Here is a 25,856-nt window from a genome sequence, read left to right on the forward strand (position 1 = left end):
GCAAATTTGATAATAATTGATTAGTTCTCTTCTTCTGAGTACTGGGTACAATTCTCAGAATATATTTGTCCTGTACCATATAATATTTAGTGAAGATGAGTATTTGAAATACATTCAAATTGTATTATATCAATTATGTCTAATACCATGTGAAGAGAAGGAGGGTGGAGCTATGATCTGTATTAGCCAAGAATTCAATAAGCAAGATGTGTGTAGAAATACCTGCTAAGCAGCATCGTATCAATGGAAATGCTATAATGGTGGGTAAACAGCGTGCCTGTGCACTGCCAGTGCCAGGTGCCACTATAGATCATATCTTTAATGGGTCTTCACCAAAATTTCCTGCAGTGTTCCTAAATTTCTGCACTCCTATAGTATTCTGTGTGAATGTGGTGGTGTAGGTTTTGAGGGGATGCAGGGGCTGAGGAGAAGGTTAAAAGATTGCGACTACAAGAGACAGATGATCTGATCAGAAATACAAGTTGTAGAAGTTAACAACTGAGCAGTGCAGAGGTAAAACAAAGTCGAGGCCATGACCATCCCGATGTGAGGATGATGAAAGAAAACAAAGAAGAGACACAGATTAAACCCTTGGTTGAACTAAGCACAGTGTTCCACAAACCAGACTCAATGTGAGCCAAGCTTTGTCATATGTACTGTAAGGAGGACCCACAGATCTTTTAGGCACTAGCATTTCATAAACATTTTAATGGCATGAAATGCAAGCATTTCAGGAGGTAAGTATTGTATTAAGTGGTATTGTAGAAATTATGTTATGATGATTATTGGTACTAAAACTAACATTTTTATTCCCTTGAGTTGTATACCTACAGTAATGACACTGGATAGGTGGTCTGTACATTTACAGAATTGTCACTGGTACTCTATTTTATGTTGGTTCTGCAAGAAATCTATAATAGATAGCATTGTAATAATCCATTCTGACGTGTATTGAACATGCATATGATAGTATTATATTTGATAATCAGTATGGTAGGCAATTTCCGCATTATGAAGTCTTTGTATAACTGACATATTCTACTTGTGTATGTCACTTTTCTTATGTGCAGTATAGAGCTGCAAATTATATGTGTGCTAAATAAGGTGGTTGCGAAATATTGTCGGTCTCCCAGCATAGGTGCAAATTTGATAATAATTGATTAGTTCTCTTCTTCTGAGTACTGGGTACAATTCTCAGAATATATTTGTCCTGTACCATATAATATTTAGTGAAGATGAGTATTTGAAATACATTCAAATTGTATTATATCAATTATGTCTAATACCATGTGAAGAGAAGGAGGGTGGAGCTATGATCTGTATTAGCCAAGAATTCAATAAGCAAGATGTGTGTAGAAATACCTGCTAAGCAGCATCGTATCAATGGAAATGCTATAATGGTGGGTAAACAGCGTGCCTGTGCACTGCCAGTGCCAGGTGCCACTATAGATCATATCTTTAATGGGTCTTCACCAAAATTTCCTGCAGTGTTCCTAAATTTCTGCACTCTGATAAGTTTTAAATGTTTTATCCAAGCTAGAAATACAGCTTATTTTATTTAATATTATAACTTGGGTGCCACTATTCTTATTCTCCCTGTGAAAGAAATATATGGCAGTTGTCAAGGATATTAATGAATGCTAATATACAGTGAAAATTTATCCTTACACCTTATATTTTATTGATCACTTGCTGAAAAATACACCGATCTGATCAAAACCTAGTTTACTTACGTCCTGTGAATAACCCAGACTATTTAAAATTCTAAATAAATATATTTTAAAAAATCAGGTTTTCTTTTCTTTTTTTTAAAATTAATATTGAAACCTCAATGTAATTTGATTGTTTTTTAGTTAATTACTTATGTGTTGTTTAAATGCCATGGGTGGTTGTAAGTAAATGATTATGAAGCCTGGATATATTAAAGTGTTAAGGCCCCAAGGTTCATTTGTCAACACATGCTCATCTATTTCAGCAGGACATGCTGTACTTTCCATTAATCTGCTCATTTCATTCCAGAGGAATGGTTTAAGGGAGCTGATGTATCATGAAAGCTGCATTAATGCCTTGTACCCCATCAATTATTTGCTATTTCATCCATTCGGATTTACTTCAACAGTAAAAGAGTAAAAAAAAAGAAAAAAAGTAAAAACTTGTTTTCAAGTTTGATGAATACTACTAGAAATGTCAAAAGGTAGTAACAAAAATTATGTAACAAGCCACATATTTATAATAAACATTAATATTTTTTATTTGAATAAAAAAATAAATTGATTTATGATGAGAGATTCTTTTGTCTTCTATGTGTAATCAAGGCTGTTGAAATGAACATATTTTCAGCTATGGCTAAAACCACACCTATAAAACAATCATTTGTGGTATATAATTCCTGCAACCAGCAGGAGACAAAGCCTGTTTACACAGGGTAGACCTGATCAGAATTAAGCTGCTCTCATGTGCACTCAGGGACTAATCTGGTTATCCAAGCTGATTTCAGATGATGTTAAAATTTGTTCTGTGTATGGGTAGCAAATTTTTAAAAACAAGCTGTTCAGAAAACTGAGGGCAGGCTGGGTTTTTTTCATCAGTTATTGTTGAATCACAGGGATAGTAAGTAAAATGCTCATTCAAATCAAAAACAGTGTGTGTGTGTACTAAAATTGCTGAGTAATCTTAGGGGCAGATTCAAATCCCTAAATATCCATGCACGGTGCCTTCTGAATGTCTGCAAGACACCTCTCACGGGTATTTTTTGACAGATGTAACTGTGATTTTTACTTGCGCCCCATAGAGGGGCAAGAAAAACTCAGCGTTATTTTTTACCATAGTAATGATTGAATTTGCCTCAATTTGTCTAGTGATCAATTTGCTTGTCCAAAAATAAACAAATTAAAGACTGCATAGTCCCACCTACACTAATTTTCATGGAGCAGTCCAAAGTTTTGTGGATGTAAGGAGCAAGTCTCTCTTAAATGTTGGAGTGATTTGGAGGTTTTGGGATAGCTGTGCTGATTGGGACGAGACCAATTTTTGTCCCAAATTTTGGAATGTTGGCAGATAATGAATATGTGGGCAGATCTAGTGACCCACGGTACAATAGTACTTCTGACATATTTACATAAGAGGAAGAAATGCCGAATTAGCCACTTGTGAAAAGCATAACTGGGAATTTTTAAAACATACTGACCCCGAGATGCCAACAAAACCTTCAATAGAAAAAACATATCTATTATAAGCGAAAGATTAATATTTTTTAAACTGTGGTCTTTAAATCTGAATACGTGTGAGTAAGTATACTTTTAGAAGTATGAGTAAGGACAGTGTTACAGTTGTCAGTAATTGTAAAAATGGAATAAGTGATGCTAATTCCCTAATTCTCTATAGCCAGGGACAAAGATGAAGTAGTGATATGTGGGACTCTGAGATTTTGACCAATAGCCCTGAAAATCTGAGCTCTATCTTAAAATCTTCAATCACAGGGTCAAACCTTAAGCATTCTGTTGTATGGTGATGAAACCAACAGACTTGCCATAATCATAGCTAGAATACTTATTCCTTGTGAAAAGATTTGCTTTGCGACTTCTGGTACTGAATGTGGTAATGGGACCTAAGGGAAAATTTATCAAGCTACGGGTTTGAAAAAGTGGAGATGTTGTCTATAGCAACCAATCAGATTATAATTATCATTTATTTAGTGCATTGTACAAAATGACAGCTAGAATTTGATTAGTTGCTATAGGCTACATCTCCAATTTTCAAAACCGCAGCTTGATAAATTTGCCCCCTAGTCTCCGTGATAAACACGATGCATCCTATATACAATAGATAGTTTAGTGCACTTTAATTACAGCACAAATAAGGCTTATCTTAATGTGACACTCATGTAAATAAAAAGCAAAACAAAACAATTTTTGGAGTCTTACATTGCAAAAAGAGGTTTGTACATTCAGCATTTCCCAAAATCTTAGTGTCCATTTTCTAAGTGGCACTAGACAAATAAAAGTTAATTAATGATTTGTTGCTGTGGTTAATTGCATTTTGTGCACATAAACACAGAGCTGGATTATCCGTTAGGTAATTTAGACTCCTGCTTAGCGCCCTCTGGGTGTGGAGGGACTTTGATTACTGTAATCCATTTTTATGCGTGTTTTTTGTTTTGACAAATGGAGGGCGGAAGAAGCACCGAACCAATATCTTGCTTTGGACTCCATGAGGTCTTAATCAGGCTCTGCATAAATACAGTGGTACTAAATAAGTCAAACTGATTTAATATACAGCAGAGAAAGCATACAACCCAAAGTGATTGTAAATGTCAACACAGTGAAAATGGGGACTGGTGATTACAGTGGTGCATGGATCACTATATTTTTATATATGCATGTATTGTATTATAATGAACAGCTTAGAAAGCATACACTATTCTTAAAAGGTCAAGGTTGTTGTATATTCAATGCTAAATCAAGTCAATGTTTTCCATACATAATGAGTTGCAATGCTACATGTATTAAAATGTCATCATATGGAATATTATTCTTCTGCATCGCAAAACTTGTACAATTTGTTTCTATACACTGATTATTATTCCGTCAAACATGAAATCCTGTTTTCTTCTGCTCGTAGAAATACATTGTCACACAACCCTATACATATTTCAAAATGGCTCCGAATTAGCCATTCACAAGAAGGTTAGGGGCGTGCCCCCTCACAGTACGGATTATTGTAGCAGAGGATTATGGGACTGCAGATGCACACTGCGGTAGAAATCTAAAATTCATCGGAACAGAGGAAAAAAATATTTCCATGCTTCTGTCGCCAAAAAGGCAGAATCTTGATAACAATGGAATTATTATTATTGTAGCTGATTAGTAAGATTAAAACTAAACTAAATATTGCTATTTTTAGTCCTCTAATTTCACTGTATTGATAAAGAAACTGTTAAAGAAACCTTTTTTTTAAAGCTTTAGCACATTGCAGTACCATGAAATCGATGATTTTTCATCTTATTTGCCGGCAACATGGTGAGCTATTGCAGTGACTGCAGAGAGCTGACATGGTTTTTCAGCTAAAATTGTTCATATTCAACTCATCACTTGTGCTTTGCCAAAAAGTATTAACTGGTGTTGGTTAAGACAGATTTAAGCCCATCTACACCTGACACTTTATGGTTTCGTCAGCAATACTTTTACAATACATATAGATAACCATTTCCGAATATATATATATACCTTAACTAATAATCCAACGTTGTGTCATAGGGAAATTTAAAGCAAAAAACAGTGTTCAGTATGTGATTATAATCACATCATGAGAGGTCCACGGTTCCTATTTAGAGAAATTTCTCACAGAGCAACTTCTTAAGGGAGTCCCCGCTGAGCAGAGTGAAAAGCATGAACCAACCAAAGACAGAATTCATCTGTGTTTATATTTTACAGACAATGAGGAAATCTAGTCTTTGTATGCCCTTTTTTTCATCCACCTTATTATTTTGCAAAAAAAAAAAACCTGCATGATTTTCCCCATCTCGCTCCTTCCCCCCTCCATTCGAATGTTCACACCCCCGCAAGACTGCGCTGTTCCATCTTCCTTTATCATGCTTCCACAAGTCCTGCACGCGCCATCTTTGCCTGATGCATTGTTTGCTAATATCAGACCTTGTCTTTATTATTTTTTTCTCTGTTTGTTAATTACCTATAATATAGCATCTTTTCACCTGCAACGCTGAGCCTTGCAAAAATCCTGAAACTGTAAAGATACAGAAATAGTGGCTTCATGGAGAAGAGATAATGGGTGAAATAGATAATATATAACTAATAATAAACACATCATTAATTACATATAACAGCAAGTTAATTGCTGTATTAGCACATGTGAATTTATGCAGTTTTGCCAGTGAATTATGCATTCTGACAACAGCACAATTTGGATTTCTTTCACATGCAAGTAAACAGGACACAGATAGAGACATTCAAAGAAAGAGGGTACAGCTCTTTAATACTAAAAGAGGGCAGAACCAATGTACAAATCTGAACTCAAACCAAAAACTTCTAAACAACAAAAAGATGACACAATTAGATAAATTGCATAATACAATAGATAGCTTTAAAACAAAGAATATATAAACGAAACACATTACTTGCAAGGCCACAAGGATCCCACAGGGAGACCACTAAACAGAACAATGTTAGAACACATGAACAACATACAAAATAATAAACTAACAGAAAACCTAGTAGAATACTTTAAAACAATGCACAGCACTAAAATAGACCAATTATAGACATACTAACAACCGCTAAACACAAAGGATACATACAAAAAGCACTCTCGAGACTAGAAACCAAATGGATATATAAACAGAAAACGTCAAATTGTCTAAATTCAGACAGAGACCTTTGCAGCTTATACTAATAAAGCATCAAAATATATATAAATAGCATACCCAAATAAAAACACACTAATATATAAACTAAATTTATCATTCCTACTTCCATGGCTTCAACTCAGAACATTCTCATACCCTAGATAGAAGGCCATTCCCAAATGCTATGATACCACAATTAACCTATTTTCGTTATTTGACTTTTATACCTTAGTATTTTGCTTCATCAAAGACATCACCTAGATTATGCTCTGGTGCGCACAGCCTAGGCTGAGCTGGTTGACGTATACACACTACATCACTGGTTTCCAGACATGGGAGTACACCTGGGTTTCCAAAGCCAGCACAATCACATGCACATTCATCAATTCAGGGGATGTGCCCACACACATCACATTTTCCTAACCCATCCATGCTACCAAGAGGTGTATGTGCACACCAGACAAAGGTGATCATGAAACCTCCAACACCACTACACTATACCAACAATGCTTTTAACTCCACGGTAACCAATAAATACCACTACACCACCAATGCCACTAACATACAGCCATTAAGATCACACCATTTTGGAGCCAATATTGGGTCAAACTTATAAATACTGGGTGTCCTTATGTGGCCTCCTTCATTCTTGAAAATTAACCCACTGAATTAAGTCCCATACCGATGGCAAAATGTGTATAGTACTGGGAAAAAATAATCCTGCGCTTGGTACCATATTGTATATGGTACCAGCTGCATGGCAAGATAAGAGAAGTGTGGCCATCAGACTAAACGTAGTTAAAATCATGCGGGTGAGTGACTTGCTGAATCACCTATTATCTGTGGATTCCTAAGAGTGTCAGCCAATAGGGGCAGGAAGGGGATGGGACTTGTACACAGTTATAAGTCAGTGCAGACAGGATAAGGTTCTTCCTGCTTCCGGATTCCCAGCAAGAGTGTCAGGCTTGTATTGCTCTCCCTTGCAATAACAGTGTTCGGTTGTTTGCTTTATATATTTCTTATTGTTTATTTGTCTAATACTTAACTGATTTTCCCCCTTTACAGGTTTCCTTATACATCTTCTTTCCTTTTCGCTTGCCTACCCCTTTCCCTCTCCATTCTTATCCCCTTCTCTCTCCTCCACCCCCCCCCAGCCCCCCGCCATCTCCCTCTGTTCTTTCTGTGTGTTTTTATTTTTTTTCCTTTTTTCTTTCTCCCTCTTGTCCTGCTCCGTTTTCCCCGCTGTACATTCAGGCTCCCCCAAGGCCCCCTCCATTAGGCGCCAGCATGTCCAGGCCCAGCAGAGTCCGCAGCACCCCAGCCCGTTATGCAGAGTCCTTACCTGCATCACGGGCGCTTCCAGTCTCCCCGAGGTCCAGCGCCCCCTACGGTCCAAGGCCTGGTCCTAGCGGCGTGACCGCTAGGTCTTCCCGAGGTGCTTCCCCCTCTGTGAGATCCAGCAGAGGTAGGGGAGTTTCCCATGTCCGGCGGGCTCATAGCGTGGGAGGGCGGCGGGTAGCGGGCCCTCTAGCAGCAGCCTCCAGCATGGCAGGCTCAAATCCTGTAGGTCAGGCAGGTTTCCAGCAATCAAGGAGCCCTCTAGTAGTGGCCTCCAGTAATGCAGGCTTAGGAACAGCAGGACAGGCAGGTTCTCATCAGGCAGTGAGCCCTCTAGTGGTGCCCTCCAGTAATGCAGGATCCAGTGCAGCAGGTCAGACAGCTCAGCAAGAAAGGTCTTCTGTGAGTGTTTCAGTCCCATATCAGGCAGGGGGAGCCGCGTCAGTAATGGGGCTTATTTTCAGAAGTTGGGAGGGCATATCTTCGGAAGTCACGCAGGTCTTCTCCATTTCCGTAGGAAAATCGGCGATCCCCTTATAGGGGCCTGGGACCTATAATATGGGATACGCCGGCAGCAAACATATATCAGGCACTCCCGCCACATAAGGACGCTGGTTATGAAGGAGATAGAGGAATGGCAGGGGCTCCTGTTAACCCCTCTCCCTCTTTTAAGCCAGCAGCTTAATTCCCCCCGTTATGCCCAGGGACAGGAACGTCACAATGCAGTCAGACGGGGCGGGTTTAGCCGGGTCTAGGGGGGCAACAGAAACTTTACCAGGATATATATCTCCATTATTATTTTCCCAAGACCTAAGCAACAATACATTCCGTCCAGCTCAGTTAGAGATGAGAAGCTCTCCCGCAGCGCCTGCAGGACGCACTGAGTTCCTGGGTAGGTTCCCCATGGTGGCGGATCATTCTAGCCCGGGTACCCTATGGAACATGCCTTATCCTCCCCCGGGTCGATGTACGACATCTGGGGCCAGCATATCGGTCTCTCCCCCGTACCCCACCCCCTCGGGGCGGTATACACATTCCCACCCCGTCCCGGGTATAGGGGAAGTTAATACGAGGGCGGAAGTAAGAGGGGTAGGGCGGGGGGCTCCTCCTCCCCTGGGATTTTTAGAAGGAGGATGGAGACAGGCTTGGGGCAATATTGATAGCGTGTTGTCGGGCTGGCCGCTAGTTGACCATGGTTTGTCTTCATAATATAACATGCTTCCATTGTCAGTACCTCAGGCTTCCATTGAAGGGCCTGGGACACAACCGAGTGGTCCGAACTGAACCGGCCGAGAGACAGCGCCAGTGGCAGAGAGGACGGTGGAGCCCCTGAGGCCAGTGCAAGGTCCAAATGCGTCGGCTTCCTCTTCGGCTGCAGACGGAACGGGGCCTTCTCAGTCGGTGGAAGCACAAGCAGCAACGGAGCCATCCGCATCAGGGGGAGCAGCACTAGATCCTCAGGCGGCAGCGGCAAGTGGTGAGTTACCTGATGTGGGTGTTTCAGGGGTTCTTAGTCCTAGGTCCCCAGTCGTCACTACTAGTGATTACTCTTCCTCATCATCTGAAAGTGGTCCCCGTAAACTCATAAAGATATTAAACACACATTTTAGCCATAATAAGTCAAGAGCAGAAACTAGAGCCGCGGGTGCGAAATCAACCGGAGCTAACAGTCCCATGGTACGCTGTGAGAACATCGCCCTTCTGGCAGGCCATAGGCCCAGCATGAGAGATAAGATCAGGAGGGGTATATTTGTGAATATGTTTGAATTGACAAGGGCGGAAAAAAAGGAGTTAGACTTGGCATGCACTAAAGGAGGGATAGGAGAGGAGGCATATAAATCTTTCCCCAACTGGATATCAGGATATTGCGCGTTTGCGGCTTGTTATATAGAGACGAGGCCAGATGCGAGCGAAGAGGTTTGGAAATACTTACATCCTATAAACAAAATGTATTTGTCAAATCGCCCGGGTACATGGCGGAAATATGATGAGTTATTCCGCGGTCAGGTGGAAATGCCATTAGGATATAGAGATGTCGAGATCTGGATGAAGCTTAACAGTGCTAGCCTCTCGGGGAGTCAAGGGGCCAGTGGTTATCGGTTTCAGCAAGGGGGGAGATGCGGTGCTCCCCAATTTCCCAAAAATAGGTGCTTTGCGTTTAACAGCGGGGCGTGCGGTAGAGGGGAGTCATGTAGATACAGGCACAACTGCTCCAATTGCCGCTGTGCACATTCAGCCAGAGAGTGTCCGAGGAGTGGCCCCGGCCTCGCCAGAAAACGCGGCAATGACAAAAGCATTCCTTAATGCGCAGTCTCCCATATGTAACGACGTTTTAGAAAAATGGCTTAGACCCGAATGCGGATCAGGCTTCCTTTCTCTGCGAGGGTTTTCGTCACGGGTTTAGGCTCCCTATTGGCACAACGGTTAACGCCAGGGCCTCTAGGAATTTGAAATCAGCATATATGTTTCCTGAAATCCTTGACGAAAAAATTTGTGGTGAGACAAGCTTGGGGCGCATGATTGGCCCATTCGATTCCCCCCCTTTACAGATTTAGTCCTATCCCCAGTAGGTATAGTTCCTAAAAAAGTGCCAGGAAAATTCTGGTTAATCCAGCACATGTCACATCCCGCAGGCAATTCGGTCTATGATGCCATAGACCAGGATATAAGTTCTGTTGTATATCAATCATTCGAGGAGGCTTTAATGCTCATCCGGCAGTTTGGGGCGGGGGCACTTATGGCCAAATTGGATATTGAATCAGAGTTCAGGCTGCTTCCCCTTCACTCAGATTCATTTTGTTACATGGGATTTAAGATCAAGGACAAATATTACATCAACAGATGCCTTCCCATTGGGTGTTCCCTCTCATGTGCTTTCTTTGAAACTTTTAGCTCTTTTCTACACTGGGCGATTCAAGCACAGGTCACGAGGGCATTGCACATTATCTGGATGATTTTCTGTTTGTAGGTCCGGCTAGTTCCACATTGTGCTCGGATACACTGTACTCAGCGCAAGCGCTTTTCTCGGTTATGGGGGTACCCATAGCCAAAGATAAGACGGAGGGCCCAACTACTTGCTTGTCGTTTCTAGGGATAGAAATAGATTCTGTTGCAGGCTGTTGTCGTTTACCAGCGGATAAAAAAGCTAAAATAGAGAGTTTGATATCCAGCACTCTGGCCTCTCCTTCTCGTACACTTAGGCAAGTTCAAGCTTTGCTAGGATCTTTTAAATTTGCATGTAGGGTCATACCCATGGATAGAATTTTTTGTAGGAAATTACAGTTAGCCACAGCAGGTAAGAACAGACCTCACGCATTAATTAAGTTGAGTAACGAGATAAGGGAGGACTTGGCAGTATAGGTAACATTCCTCAAGAAATTTAATGGTTCCAGGATTTGGCCTTCCCCCCTATTTCCATGGAAGAGTTAGATCTGTTTACTGATGCCGCAGGTGCTAGAGGATTCGGTGCTTTCTTTCAGGGACAGTGGTGCGCTTCCCCGTGGCCTCAGAATTGGATTGAGAGTGGTCTGACAAGGAATTTATTGGTTCTAGAGCTTTTTCCCATGATCGTGTCTCTGGAGTTGTGGGCCCCTCAACTTAGTGGTCGCAATGTATCCTTTTGGTGCGATAATTTGGCGGTGGTTCAGGCAATAAACTGTCAGAGCACTTCCTCTAAACCGGCAGTAAATCTGTTGCGCGTTCTGGTGCTTCGTTGCTTGGATTGCTACATAAATTTTCGCTCCAAACATGTTCCAGGTATAGACAATTGTATTGCAGACTCTCTTTAACGACTTGAGTGGGAGCGTTTTAAGTCTCTTGCGCCTCTTGCTGACCACGTGGGTACAGCCTGTCCTTCTTTTGTTTGGCAGATGGTCGGGCCGGCATAAGATTCTTGGCAGAAGCTTCTCTAGCTCCGTCCACATGGAAGGCCTATCGGTCAGCTTGGAAACAATGGGAAAGCTTTCTGTTGTCCGGTTCCGCTCGTGCCCCGGGGGACTCTCATGGTATTGACGATTTTATGTGGGGGTGTTATCAGGAAGGGATTAGTAAAGCATCAATGGCATCTACACTAGCAGGTATATAATTTATGGCTAAATTACAAGGTCTTCCGGATCCCACCAAATCTTTCCTCATTAGCAAGGCTTTAAAAGGGTGGACCAGGATTCACCCTGCCCCTAAAGATAATAGGAGGCCTATAGATCCCTCATTACTGTCCCGTATGATTTTCATTTTGCCAGAAGTGGCGTCAGACCCTTTCGAAGCTTCATTGTTTGCTACAGCGTTTTCTATGACCTTTCAAGGCGCTCTGCGAGTTAGTGAGTTAGTTGCGCAGTCCAAAAACAGGTTAGAGTCAGCTATTTTAGCTAAGAATGTAGTGTTGTATGATGACAACATACAATTTAAAATTACACGGTCCAAAACAGATCAAGCAGGAGTGGGGCATTGGTTTACCCTTAATAAGCAGCAAGATCAAATTATATGTCCAGTTAGGCTATGTCATCAATTGGCAAGTTTTCGGCCACATCAAGCAGAAATTTGGTTAGATCATAAAGATGGGTCCCCCGTTTCCAAATTTCAGTTTCATTCAATTATGCGCAGTGCTTTGAATGACTTAGGTTTACCAGCATCAGAATTCGGTACGCATTCTTTTCGGATATGAGCAGCCACGGTGGCTGCATCAAGTGGGGCTTCCGTAGCTTCAATACAGTCGCTAGGAAGGTGGAAGTCCGATTGTTATAAATGTTATATACGACCTGATGCTTAATCATTTTGTTTTTTCCCTTTACGCAGCTCTTCTTTACCTTTTCTTTCTTTACTAAGCTAGTTAACCCAGGGCACTTTGCTGCTCGCCGCTATTTGCGGGGGCGTGAAGGGATTTTTTCCTCATAGATTTTTACCTTCACTTGGGTTGCTGCTTTTCCTTTTCATTCTGTTAGGTTTAAGGTTGGAATTAATGTTAATAGACCCCCCCCTTTCATTACCAACAACGGGGTTCTAGTTATGTTAGGGATAGAAATGTCCCTTTTAGGTTTGGTTTTTATTTTATAAGGGTTTAGGGGTAGCATAATTCATTTGTGTTCCTTGATAGTCGCTTTGTAATTTGTTTGGGTTGTCCTTCTGTTCTGTAGTTTGACTCATGTTTTGTATTTTGTTGTAGGAGTGAAAAATTCGAAGATTGATGTTTGGGTGTTGGGTCACTCTTATGTTTATTGAGCGAATAGGCATGTATTATCACGAAGATGTCCCTGGTTACCTGAAATTGTTTCCATGAGATGGATAGGGAAGAGAGGCATGAAGTGGGCAGAGTTTATTCCATTTCTTTCTGAGGAAATTGCTAGACATGGTGTTCCTGACGTTCTGGTTTTGCATATAGGTGGTAATGATGTGGGACAAGTTAAATCCCTAGAGCTGATCATTAGAATTTGTGAAGATATGACAGTTGTTTCAAGTAGATGGCCAAAACTGAAGTTATGCTGGTCTTACATTGTTCCAAGGCGTCAGTGGAGATCTGCTATTCCTGCTGTTAACATAGCGGCGGTTGTCCGAAAAGTAAATCAAGCAGGCAGGGCGCTAGGAGGTTCTGTGATAAATCACCCTTTGTTGAAAACAGAGTTTGCTTACTTGTACAGAGCAAATGGGGTTCACCTGTCGGATGAGGGCGTACGTTACTTTATAGATCAGTTATGTTGGAGATTAAGAGGTATTATTAGGTCTGTAGTTGGTGGGCCGCATATATAGTTATACATGGCGGCGTGGTAGGAGAGCAGTGCAGTCGGTAACTGTGCATATGATGCTCGGTTGATCTTGTCATAGGTCACTACCCCTCTGTGATAATGGTTCATACTATGGTTGGTCCGCCTGTGAGGAGGACCCTTGGGCCGGTATTGTCTGGTTTATACTGGCAGTTATAAAAGGGGGCGTAGTCTTGCCGTTGGACTTGATTTTTAGCACCGGCCAATAGATAAGGTATGATCCTGGGTTGGTGGTGCTATGGTCTGACCTTTCCACCTTTATTGGTTTTGCGTTTGCTGACTGCCCTGCTCTCTTCCGCCTTACAGCCCTCTTTAGTTTAAAGTTCATATTCCAACTTAATAAATCCTGTCATTCATTCCAACTTTAATTTGGTGTCTGTGTCTTTATTGGGTATAGTAAAGGTTATGCCACGGTGTGGTGTGATTTAGGGGAAAACTTCCCCGCTATGCATTTTAGAGAAGTGTGGCCATCAGACTAAACGTAGTTAAAATCATGCGGGTGAGTGACTTGCTGAATCACCTATTATCTGTGAATTCCTAAGAGTTTCAGCCAATAGGGGCAGAGAGGGGATGGGACTTGTACACAGTTATAAGTTAGTGCAGACAAAATAAGGTTCTTCCTGCTTCCTGATTCCTCCCTCCCTCCCTTCAAGTTTTATGGGTCAAGTTTAGTTCTGATCAGTGGGTTACAGAGTAGGAGAGCAGTGCAGTCGGTAACTGTGCATATGGTGCTCGGTTGATCTTGTCATAGGTCACTACCCCTCTGTGGTTATGGTGTCATACTATGGTTGGTCCGCCTGTGAGGAGAACCCTTGGGCCGGTATTGTCTGGTTTATACTGGCGGTTATAAAAGGGGGCGTAGTCTTGCCGTTGGACATGATTTTTAGCGCCGGCCAATAGATAAGGTATGATCCTGGGTTGGTGGTACTATGGTCTGACCTTTCCACCTTTATTGGTTTTGCGTTTGCTGACTGCCCTGCTCTTGTCCGCCTTACAGTCCTCTTTAGTTTAAAGTTCATATTCCAACTTAATAAATCCTGTCATTCATTCCAACTTTAATTAGGTGTCCGTGTCTTTATTGGGTATGGTAAAGGTTATGCCACGGTGTGGTGTGATTTAGGGGAAAACTTCCCCGCTATGCATTTTAATGCCCATATATGTATATAAAACAAAAAAAGACAGTTGTCAGCGCTTATCCTTAACAGGCTTAAAAGTTTTGATCAAAATGTGAACCAATACCTCATGTTTTCATTTTGCTAGATACACACAGATATGTAGTGTTAGTGTTAGTGTTAAGCACTGACAACAACTGTCTTTTTGTTTTGTATACACAGTGCTTTTTTTTGTAAGATAATAGTTGCCGGATCTCACAGTTTGCCTCACAAATTCATTCTGTCTACATGCTTAAAATGTAGACACTCTGATTGTTGACAGTAGTAATGTTGACAGTCACAATGTCGATATTAAACGAGCAATGCCGGAGAGTCCACCAGCTTTACAGCCACCGGACCCGCAGCTCAAAACAGTGATAACAAATAAATAAAAACACTAATAAAGCTTAAAACTACTCCCCCATCCCCCAAAAAAACATTTTAAGCATGTAGACAGAATTAATCTGTCGACAGGTAGGCTGTCAACATTTTGGTGTCATCAGCTTAACTGTCGACAGATTCAGCATCAGAAATATGACTACCACCAATTTACATCACTATCCTACTTATCCCTTGTTCTTACTCGTTACTATAACTGGCAACAACAAACACTTTGTTAATATATTTGTCTCTACCAAGTTATTTTTCTGTATATACCTGTATGTATGCTTCCTCCACACATATCATTACCTATTACCTTTTCTTCTTCAACTCTGCCCCCTCCCTCTGCAAATCCAATCGGTATCCCTTTGCCAGTCAATATTTATTAAGTATCATGTGGTTGGTGATTCTGGTCACAACTATAGGAAAAATGGTTTACACTGCCCTCCACATACAATTTAAGACCAATTACATTTTTTTGGGTACTTTGGCAATGTTAAATACACTGATAAGGTCCACCATGTTCCAACACTCCTACTTCAGTAATACAGATGATACAAATGATATGTTATCCTAAATTAGTGACACATACAATATCACTCAGCAAGATATATATATCCTTTTCAGTCACATTTCTTTACCATATAATCATTTGTAATTACAGTTACAAATTCTGCATGGATTGGATCTATGTAGGTTATCTGGATTACATGAAATATATATTGAGCATATTGGAGGGCCCCCGGCTAGCTGATGTTAGTGAAAAATATTTTTCTCACTCTACAGTTTAATATAACATTGTAGCTCTGTATATTACAGGTGGTGTACACAGAAATGGGTGTGCTGTAACAGGTCCTTTGTGTCAGGCGCCTCTCCTCCTTGGCCGGGAACGAATGCCTCTTTCCTCGCTCTGTGCACCCCGTTGCTACGGCAATGGGACGCGCTCTCCAGCCTCCTGGCGGGGGTCAGCCATGCTGACTGCCGATTTCCCTGTCCAATGAAACTCCTGCAGCCTCTTTATCAGGGAGACTTTGGCACCATTAGGGTGCCAGAGTATCTAGGTCTCCCTATGCTCCAGAACTTTTGTATATACTACAGCCTCCTGCCTGACCTTCCGTGTACCAAACCGGCTTGTCCTGACATTGCTTTGGATTCTCCCTCTGGTCCGTTCCGGCTTACTGGTTTTTACTCCTGCTCCCTGACTTCGCTTTGATCTACTCTTCTGTACTTCGCTTGCCCGTACGGTTACGACTACTGCCTGTACGACTACGATTGTTCATCACTCACCCCGCAGGTATCTTCCTTGGAGGGCTGCGACCTGCACTCCACTTGCAGTGAATCCCAAACTCCCTTGTGGAGGTCCCTGGTGAAGACCAGTGTTGTTTTAGTCTCCGCGCCTCCTTGGGTAGCATCGCTAAAACCCGCAGGTGATCCTCAGCCAGAAATATCCTGTGACACTTTGTTGTTCAATGGCTGACATTGACTGACATTTAAATGTAAATAATAAATAGTGTCCAGAACTGTAAGATGCATGATGTGGACATGTGTAAACAATATATAAGCTAATGTTTCACCAAATAGAAGGTTACTATGTGATGTAGCTTCCCCTCAGATACAGGGGCATATTTATGTAGCACTGCATAATATCCTCATCGCATTGATAAGGATTGAACTATCTTTCATATTTATCAAAAAACTTCAGCAGGGACAGCAGTCATGATAAACTGTTTAACACTGACCTGCCTGGTCACTGCAAAGAAACTGGCGATGACCGCATCTTCCTTGAACACCTAGAGCACATGCGCCGACTGAAAGTATCGGGCATGCACACAGATAACCCTGTACGACAAACTATTATCACATGATCCCTCCACACATGCACTGTCCAGTTCTGCTCTTCTGCGCAGAGCTGACAGCACTGAAAGCTTTCAATTCAGTTGACGTACATTAACATGAAAATAATGAGAATTTTTTTTTCCGGCTTTTGAGAAATAGCATTACTGAGTAGTCCCCATACACTTTAATGGGGACTGCTCAGTAAACCAAAGACAGATGCAAAGCAGCAGATATCTACGATATTTGCTGCAATGCAATGATCATAAATTTCAATTTTGTGGTTAATCCCCGAAATTTTTGGAGATTTGACAGAGGATTCCTGTTTGATAAATAGGCCCTACAGAGAGATTACTGGTGATCCTGGGAGTCTATACACTTCTGTCTACTTAATTGCATTCAGCTTTCTTTTACAGACTCTGTCACACTTTGCTTCCTTGATCTGTATCTCCTCTCTTTGCTTTAAACTTGCTATAGTTTGTCTGTTTAGCTTTCAGCTCTCTTCCTCTTGTTAATTATCTCTTCACTTATCACTTATTCTTTACTACACTTTTCAGTTCTGTCTTTCTCTTATTATTCTCCATTTTTATCAACTATTCTTTAATCATCCTTTCTTATCTCCTGAGTCTAAGCCTGGGTACACACTACAGGTTTTTCACCCGATTATCGTGCCAATCACACAATAAAAGACCGTTAGGTCCAATATTGCATTAGTGTATATGCCCCCATGATCATGTTTTATCATTCCAAAGCACATCATGCCATTTGATTTGATCATATAAACAGAATAAAAATCTCTATAAACGATGGAACGGTGTTATGCCAATTCTGGATTGTGTACGCACTCACAACCAGCAGTGTAGGCAGATCTCCATAGAGTTTACAGAGTCACTATCTTTTCAACTGATGCTTATGACAGATGAAGAGCACAGATCTGAAGGTAAATTTTGAAAAAAGTGAATTGTTTGTACACATGAATCTGCTTGCTGATCGAGACATTCAGTCGTAGGCAAAATTGTTAACGATATCGCTTCAGGAGAAATTTTCTGTGTGTACCCAGCCTAACTCCAGCAGACTCTAAGCTTCTCCCAGCTCACCTCAAGCAAACCCCTCCCTTTTATTTGGACACACCCCTCTCTCCTGGCCGCGACTGTGCGCACAGTTCGGGCTGAAATCAGAATATGACCAATTAGCTTTTGTGTAGGTTTCGGGCACCTAGTGTTAGGCGAGGGAGGAGGACATATAAGATGTTATGTGGAAGGTGTACCAGTGTGATGATGGAGATTAAATGGCGAACTCCTGCCCAGTAACCCCCTATCTTGAGACAGTCCCATCAGATATGGGACAGAGTGCCCAACGCGCCGCAGCCTTGCCAGCAGGTGGTGGAAGCATTGGGGCAGATAACCTCAAGTCTGGATGGCACTAGGTACCATCTGAGTTCATGGCACTCTTGGGCAATTACCTGTGTGTGAAAAGTAGCTGGAGAGGACCTACCGAGGGAGAAGGTTTCCATCGCAATGGGAATATGCGGGGTTCAACTTTTAATTTTGTTAGGAAAAAAGTGGCAAATTTGTAAATATTGATAATAGGCAGACATAGGTAAGCCAGAGCAATCCCGGAATCTGGAAAATTTGGGGAAGAAGGTGGAGAGCACTATATCATAAAAGAAGTTAATGTTATGAGAGGTTCAGCTTTGGATTGAGTCTCGGGGTTTTTTCATACCAGAGCCATTCGGTACGCATCTTTAAGCCAAATGTGCGGGAGCAAAACGCCTAGATCGACAGTGAGGAGCGGAGGGTACCCAGAGAGTAAAGAAGAACACAATTGCTTTTTAGAGTGAGACTTGTAGCTTCTGAAAAAGGGTGGCAATCTGTTTTGCATTCAACATAGAGGTACCGGTCCTACATCAGGGAACCACATGCTCATGGTCGTCAGTGGAAACCAGTCCATGCTGTTTGGTTGTGTGGCTTGTTGAGATTTTTCTTTTTTTTAGGGGAGGGGCGCATGCTGTCTCTTTCATTTATTTTATTATTATTATTATTATTATTAATAATATTATTATTTTTGTACTGTACAAGGAAACTTTTTACTTACCGGTCGTGAGTGTCTCTGCAAAATCTATTTTCCCTCTAATGGGTCCCATTGAAAGTATAGACCTTTGGGGAGAAGCACATCTGTTGGTGCACTCTGAGCTATGTAATAAAAATATTTACACACTACATAGTGACACACGTAATTCCCCTCACCACTCTCTTGGTTTATTTAAGCAACAAAGAAGCTTAACCGAACACTAGTTTAGTACAAAAATAAAAACGTTTATTAAATTGCAAGGGATGGTACTAAGAGGTTGGAGGTTGGACTCTGAAGTGACATTTGCCCTGTATCTCCTAATGATTTTTCCTCTTCTATGTAGGGGTCGTGCACCCTTATGTGTGCAGGTAGGAACATCCTGTTGTACTTCTACAAAAAGCTGTTTCGTGGAGCTCATCGGTTGTGAATTATAAATGAACTTAATGTACATATTTTTTTGTTGTAGGGCTGTTTTGTACATTGCAAGTCACACCTTACAAGGAGGAAACTATTTGCAAGAGATCCTTATAAAATTGCTAGGGATCCTTATAGAATTACATAACTTATGACAACCAACCATAGTTAATCACGGACATTGTTCGTTCTGACTTCACCTTGTAGACGTGGCTCTCAAAATCATGTTTAGACCACACTCACAGGAACATAAATTCATTAATCACTAATTTATGCAAGTTATACATTCATTTTTATTATTTATTCATTTTCCTGGGCTCCAGGGATTGGTAATTTTCATAACATGGTTTAGGATGTTTTGCCCTATACTGTATGTCATTATCTACTCCTACTCTCATATAGGGCCCCACCATAGAGCACCAAAGGAATATAAGACAAAAAACATATAAAGCAATTTGTCAAAATATTAAATGAATTAATATTAGTTAATTACAAGTGTTTACACATTAAAAATATATTAAAATCTGCCCCGAAGAGTAGCTTTAGTCAGACCACTTTAAACATTCCTTGTTTGCACACATAATATTATTTTCTGACATATTAGATACAGATGCCATATCCCTATGAGATACCCATCATGCTCCAGGAAACTTAAATGATACAGATGAAAAAATACAGGGGCTGGTTCAATTCATCTGCCCAGGGACCAAGATTAATATAGCTGCTCCTGTAATCAACAAACTCCTTTCTTGGATAAAGTGAACAGAAATACAATATGTCATGGTGAAAGAATGACCTCCAAAATGCATAAATAATACAAAAAATAGTTACTATTTTGGGGTCTCTGAGAAAACACAAAGTCACTAGCCATTGGCGTTAAAGAAGAGCAACACCCAACAAATTAAGTTTGATTGTGCCTAAATCAGGTTTCTCCTATCCAGAAGTTCGATTGTAGCTCATGTTTTTAGGATTTCTTATGCAGGGACAAGTAGATAATTACTGACCCAGTCAAATAGATTGATTTAACAATTGATTTAAAATTTTAAAGAGTAACCCCAAGCCTCATTGACTTCCATTACCTTTAGTGTGAGGGTCCCTCCTCTGGGACTTCTATTTTTTGAGCTGTAAGGGGTCCTTCAAGAAATCTGCCCCCCACTAAGTAAGTCTAAATAATATGATGTTTTTCCTATAACCATATGTACATTTATTTATATGAAATTTCATGGACTGGGACAAACTAGCCTCCAGTCCTTCATTCTTTTTCATTCCTTTTTGAAGCAGATAAAACATACATAAAAAAGTATGAGAAATCAGTATGTTAGTACACACTTGTGTATTCTGCTTTGTGTTTTATTAGTCCTATTATTTGTGTTTTCTTAACTGTTTCTTTGAATTTAAATCTAAGGAAAAAGCAAAGCAAAATGAATAAATAAATGAAGCCTAATATGTATGACTAAATGGACACAAGGTATGGTCTGACCCTTGTGATCAGTATGAACATTTGCTATCAGCAGGTAGTCTTGATCTGAGCCTCGGCAAAGCTTGCCTAACTTTATCCCACACTTCTCCAGTCATTTCTCTGTCAAGTTAATCCCATCTGTCATGTGATTTCTTCATTTTTAACTAGCTCAAGTTAAGACAACAAACACACATAGAAGGTGTTTTCTTTAAATAGAAAGTTAAGGACATTTTAAACATGCATCTGTTGTTTATTTAGCTACCCTCCTACAAGCTCCAGGTGCACTTGGCAGCACGCCTCTGCCATCCCTATGTATCATAAAAAACATGGTGCCAGGGGTGGATTGGGCATAAGCCTTACCGGGAAGTTTCCCAGTAGGCCAGTGCCCTAACGAGGCCGCCCGGTGGTCTCCTCATGTATCCCCTGGATTTTTTTTTTTTATAAATTTTTCTTACAACTAGCATGGATGGGGGGAGAGGGCTGACAGTGGGGGCGATGAGCGCACAAGGGAGGCTGACAGCCAAGGTATTGAACGCGGGGAGAGAGGGCTGACAGTAGGGGTGATGAGCGCGGGGAGGAGGGCTGACATTTGGGTCAATGTGCGCGGGGGAGAGGGCTGACAGTGGGGGCGATGAGCGCGGGGGGAGAGGGCTGACAGTGGGGGCAATGAGCATGGGGGGAGGACTGACAGTGGGGGCCATGAGCACACAAGGGAGGCTGACAGTCAAGGTAATGAATGCGGGGGGAGAGGGCAGACAGTGGGGACGATGAGCACTGGGGAAAGGCTGATAGTGGGGGCGATCAGCGAACAGGGGAGGCTGACAGTCAAGGCAATGAGTGCGGAGGGGAGAGGGCTGATAGCGGGGGCGATGAGCGCGGGGGGCTGGAGGACATAGTAGGGGTCGCATCCTATTTTCCTATTTGAGATCCGCTCTAGGCTTCTTTGGTTGCCAGGGGCGGTCCTGTCATTGGAAAGCAACAGGCAGCGAATCGGTGCTGCCTGTTGCTGAGTGGGTTAGGCGCTGCCAAGGCATGGTGGTGTAGGCAGGGAATATAAACACTCGATGATGGCTACCCCACTAATACAATTATTTTGGAAATCTGTTCAACATTTTTGTGTGATCTTGAGGGTACCTCAATAATAACTGACCAATTTGGGTTATATGGTTTGATACTCCTCTTACTATTTAATCCACAGACTCCTCAACCACTGGCTATGCACCTATATAGAAATATATATATTTTTATGCACTGTGTTGTGAGAAGTAATTTGTTTATTGTGTTAAATGCTATAGGGCATGCTCCTTTCTTCCCTTATGCATTCTCTACAGGCCATTAGGCCATATTTTAAATACAAAACAAAATGTGCTAGCAAGTTATAGAGGAAATCCTGTAAAAGTGGGGGAAGGAAAGCATGGAGGTAAATTTTGTGCAAATGGAGGTAAATTAACTCCATATTCTATTTAAACAATACTTTTTGCTTTTACTTAGGAGGGCATTAAAGCAAATAGGACAGTAACTTAATTTGTGTGGCAGTCACAAAAATGTACTTTGTATAATATGTATTGTATGTATTAGGATGCTCTCTGTATTGTATGGCAGCCACTAGGATGCTCTCTGTATTGTATGACCGTCACTACAATGCTCTCTGCATTGTATAGCAGTCACTAGGATGCTCTCTGCATTGTATGGCAGCCACTAGGATGCACTCTGTATTGTATGACGGTCACTACAATGCTCTCTGCATTGTATGGCAGTCACTAGGATGCTCTTTGTATTGTATGGAGGTCACTAGGATATTCTCAGTAATGTATGGCAGTCACTAGGATGCTCTCTGTATTGTATGGCGGTCACTATGATGCTCTGTGTAGTGTATGGTGGTCATTAGGATGCTCTTTCTATTGTATGGCGGTCAATAGGATGCTTTCTGTATTGTATGGCGGACACTAGGATGCTCTTTGCATTGTAAGACGGTCACTACGATGTTCTTTGTAATGTACATGTATCGCTAATACTGGCCAAATTATCATGTAGAGCAGTATAAAGCTTGCAATACATTTTGTATGGCACATCCATGGGAGTATTTTCATTTAATTCTGAAAAAAAATATATTTTTTAAAATTGTTCATGCTAGTGTGGTTACAAGTAATAACTGTTAATTTAAAAATATGTATTTTTTTATCTTTTAAATCCCACCCCTAACTCCAAGAAGAGGTACAGACGGAACTGTCACAAATAGAGGGCATTGGTAGGGTAAAACCTTTTCTTGGGGGTAAGGGCAACTACCACCATGGTTAGGACACCCTAAAGTTTTGCACACAGCTAGGCAGAGGTGTCTTTTTGTTTTTTTTATTTATACCGTTAGGGAGACTTTTGAACCAGTGGAAGACCCAACTACTGTTAAATTAATGCTAACTCTCGGAACTCCTTGCTACTGGATTAAGCTGCTCCTCTCACATAATCGATGTGTGTACTCCACCCACTGGTGTGCTGAATCTGCCTACTAGTGTTTGCTCCACCCACTAGTGCAATGCTTTGTCTATTTGTGCGTTAAACTCCACCAACTGTGACAGCCCACATCTATAAACTGTAAAAAGGTGGTGGATGGTTGTTAAGGGTTTAATTGTCCTTACAAATATAAAAATAAAGATAAACAATAAGCACATTTTATGTTTTTATAATATTGTACCCTCAATTGATTCAGGATCTCCACTCAAAAGAAATACAACTAAATAGAACTTATATATAAAAAATTCAAGAGTTTCAGCGCTACTGAGCGTGTTCACATACCTCTATCTACAAAAGTAAATCCCAACGCAACCACATATGCATACATGAAATATAAAAGATAAATAAATAAAAATACTTATATTCAAATGGTGAGATGATCCTTATTTCACAGTGTAGTGATCCTTTGCTCCATCATGATTGCAAGTGATATATAACATGAAAAATAAAATGCAATATAGTGTGATATCGTTTAGATAATATTAATAGCTCATATTTCTTGAAAACAGTTGCTTGATGTGAATTGATCCATATATTTATTTCCACCACTTTCACTCTCCTATGTGATTTTACTTACTAGACAATAAGTAAGTAATCGCCTTCAGTGCTCAAATAGATGCTAGGTAATTGGTTTATCAATCCATCACCACCCGAATTCATATGTGAAAACACTAAAAACTCTTTCCGAGTACACACTGGAGGGGGGACAACTCAGTTAAAAAATAGAGCCAGTTTGTACAGGGGCTTCCAAACTGCCTTTTGGAGTTCTACCACGTCACTACCTCTAGTTAATTTAGATTGCAAGGCTTGTAAATATAAATACTTTGAAGATAAAAAAAGCAGGTTGCACAGACTGTGGAGCTAGAAAGTGAAATTAAATGGACCACGTTACTTTGGTGGCTATCTATGCCCCCCCCGCCCTACACTTGTAGTTGAATATAAATAAAGCAGCCTGCATAGACTGTAGAACTAGAAATTCAAATATACAAAGAAATGGACAAAGGCAGTTTGGTATCTGTCTGCATCAGATCCCCTCTCCACTAGGAGTAAAATAGAAAACTATTCAGCCGTTATATAATCTAGAATATAAATAGAAATTGAGAAGGGCAATTTGGTATCTGTCTGCATCATAATCATCAACATCCTCCTCAGCGCCAGCTACATCAATATCCTCCTCCCAGGGTACAACATTCACACCTTCATTAGCCAAATCTGTAACTGGACTGTGGGTGATCCTTCCAGCATATGTAGAGGGCGTGCTGCAAATGCTGGATGGAGTCACCTCTTCCCGTACAGTGATGGGAAGGTCAGGGTTCACAACCAACAACACCCTTGGACTCGCCTTGGGGATTTGTGATGTCATCTGTTTAGAAGGCAGAGTTCTTTGCTGTTTTGTTGTTGTTGCTGACAGCATAACTCTCTTACATTTTTTGTAGGGGGGGGGGAGGAGGAGGGCTTAGATCCTTGGGTGAAGCTGGACCACTAGTCATGAACACGGGCCAGGGCCTAAGCCGTTCCTTGCCACTACGTATATTGCCAACTTTACGTTTCTCCTCAGATGATTTTAAGTTTCTCTTTTTGCAATTTTTTGAGAACTTGGGCTTTTTGGATTTTACATGCCCTGTACTAGGAGATTGGGCATCGGGCTTGCCAGACGACGTTGATGGCATTTCATCGTCTATGTCATGACTAGTGGCAGCAGCTTCAGCATTAGGAGGAAGTGGGTCTTGATCTTTCCCTACTTTATCCTCCAAATTTTGGTTTTCCATTATATGTAGCACAAGAGAGCATACCCCTAAGCCACACACACTCGGCAAAGCCTTTAAAAATTATATGCGGCAGAGGAGAGTAGCACTGGACTTATACTGCTGAATCAGTGAACTTTGTAATATAGCAGTACCACTGGACTTATACTGCTGAATCAGTGAACTTTGTAATATATCAGTACCACTGGACTTATACTGCTGAATCAGTGAACTTTGTAATAGCAGTACCACTGGACTTATACACTGCTGAATCAGTGAACTTTGTAATAGCAGTACCACTGGACTTATACTGCTGAATCAGTGAACTTTGTAATAGCAGTACCACTGGACTTATACTGCTGAATCAGTGAACTTTGTAATAGCAGTACCACTGGACTTATACTGCTGAATCAGTGAACTTTGTAATAGTAGTACCACTGGACTTATACACTGCTGAATCAGTGAACTTTGTAATAGCAGTACCACTGGACTTATACACTGCTGAATCAGTGAACTTTGTAATAGCAGTACCACTGGACTTATACTGCTGAATCAGTGAACTTGGTAATATTGCAGTACCAATGGGCTTATACTGCAGGATTGTTTTTTCAAATTTTGTTGTAATTAAATTTTTTTAAAATTAGTTTTTTGTATTTTTTTTTTATAACTTTTTAAATTTTTTTAAACACTTGGGAATATTGGGGAAATAACTATGACCTTAGAAGCACAGAGCACAAGACACAGGACCACTGGACTGAAAAGGACACAGCACAGGACCCAGCAGCACCACTGAACTCAAAATTGACAGAGCACAGCACACAGCACCACTGGACTGATACTGCA

The sequence above is a fragment of the Mixophyes fleayi genome, chromosome 5 (assembly GCF_038048845.1).
Source record: "Mixophyes fleayi isolate aMixFle1 chromosome 5, aMixFle1.hap1, whole genome shotgun sequence".
Taxonomy (NCBI): Eukaryota; Metazoa; Chordata; class Amphibia; order Anura; family Limnodynastidae; genus Mixophyes; species Mixophyes fleayi.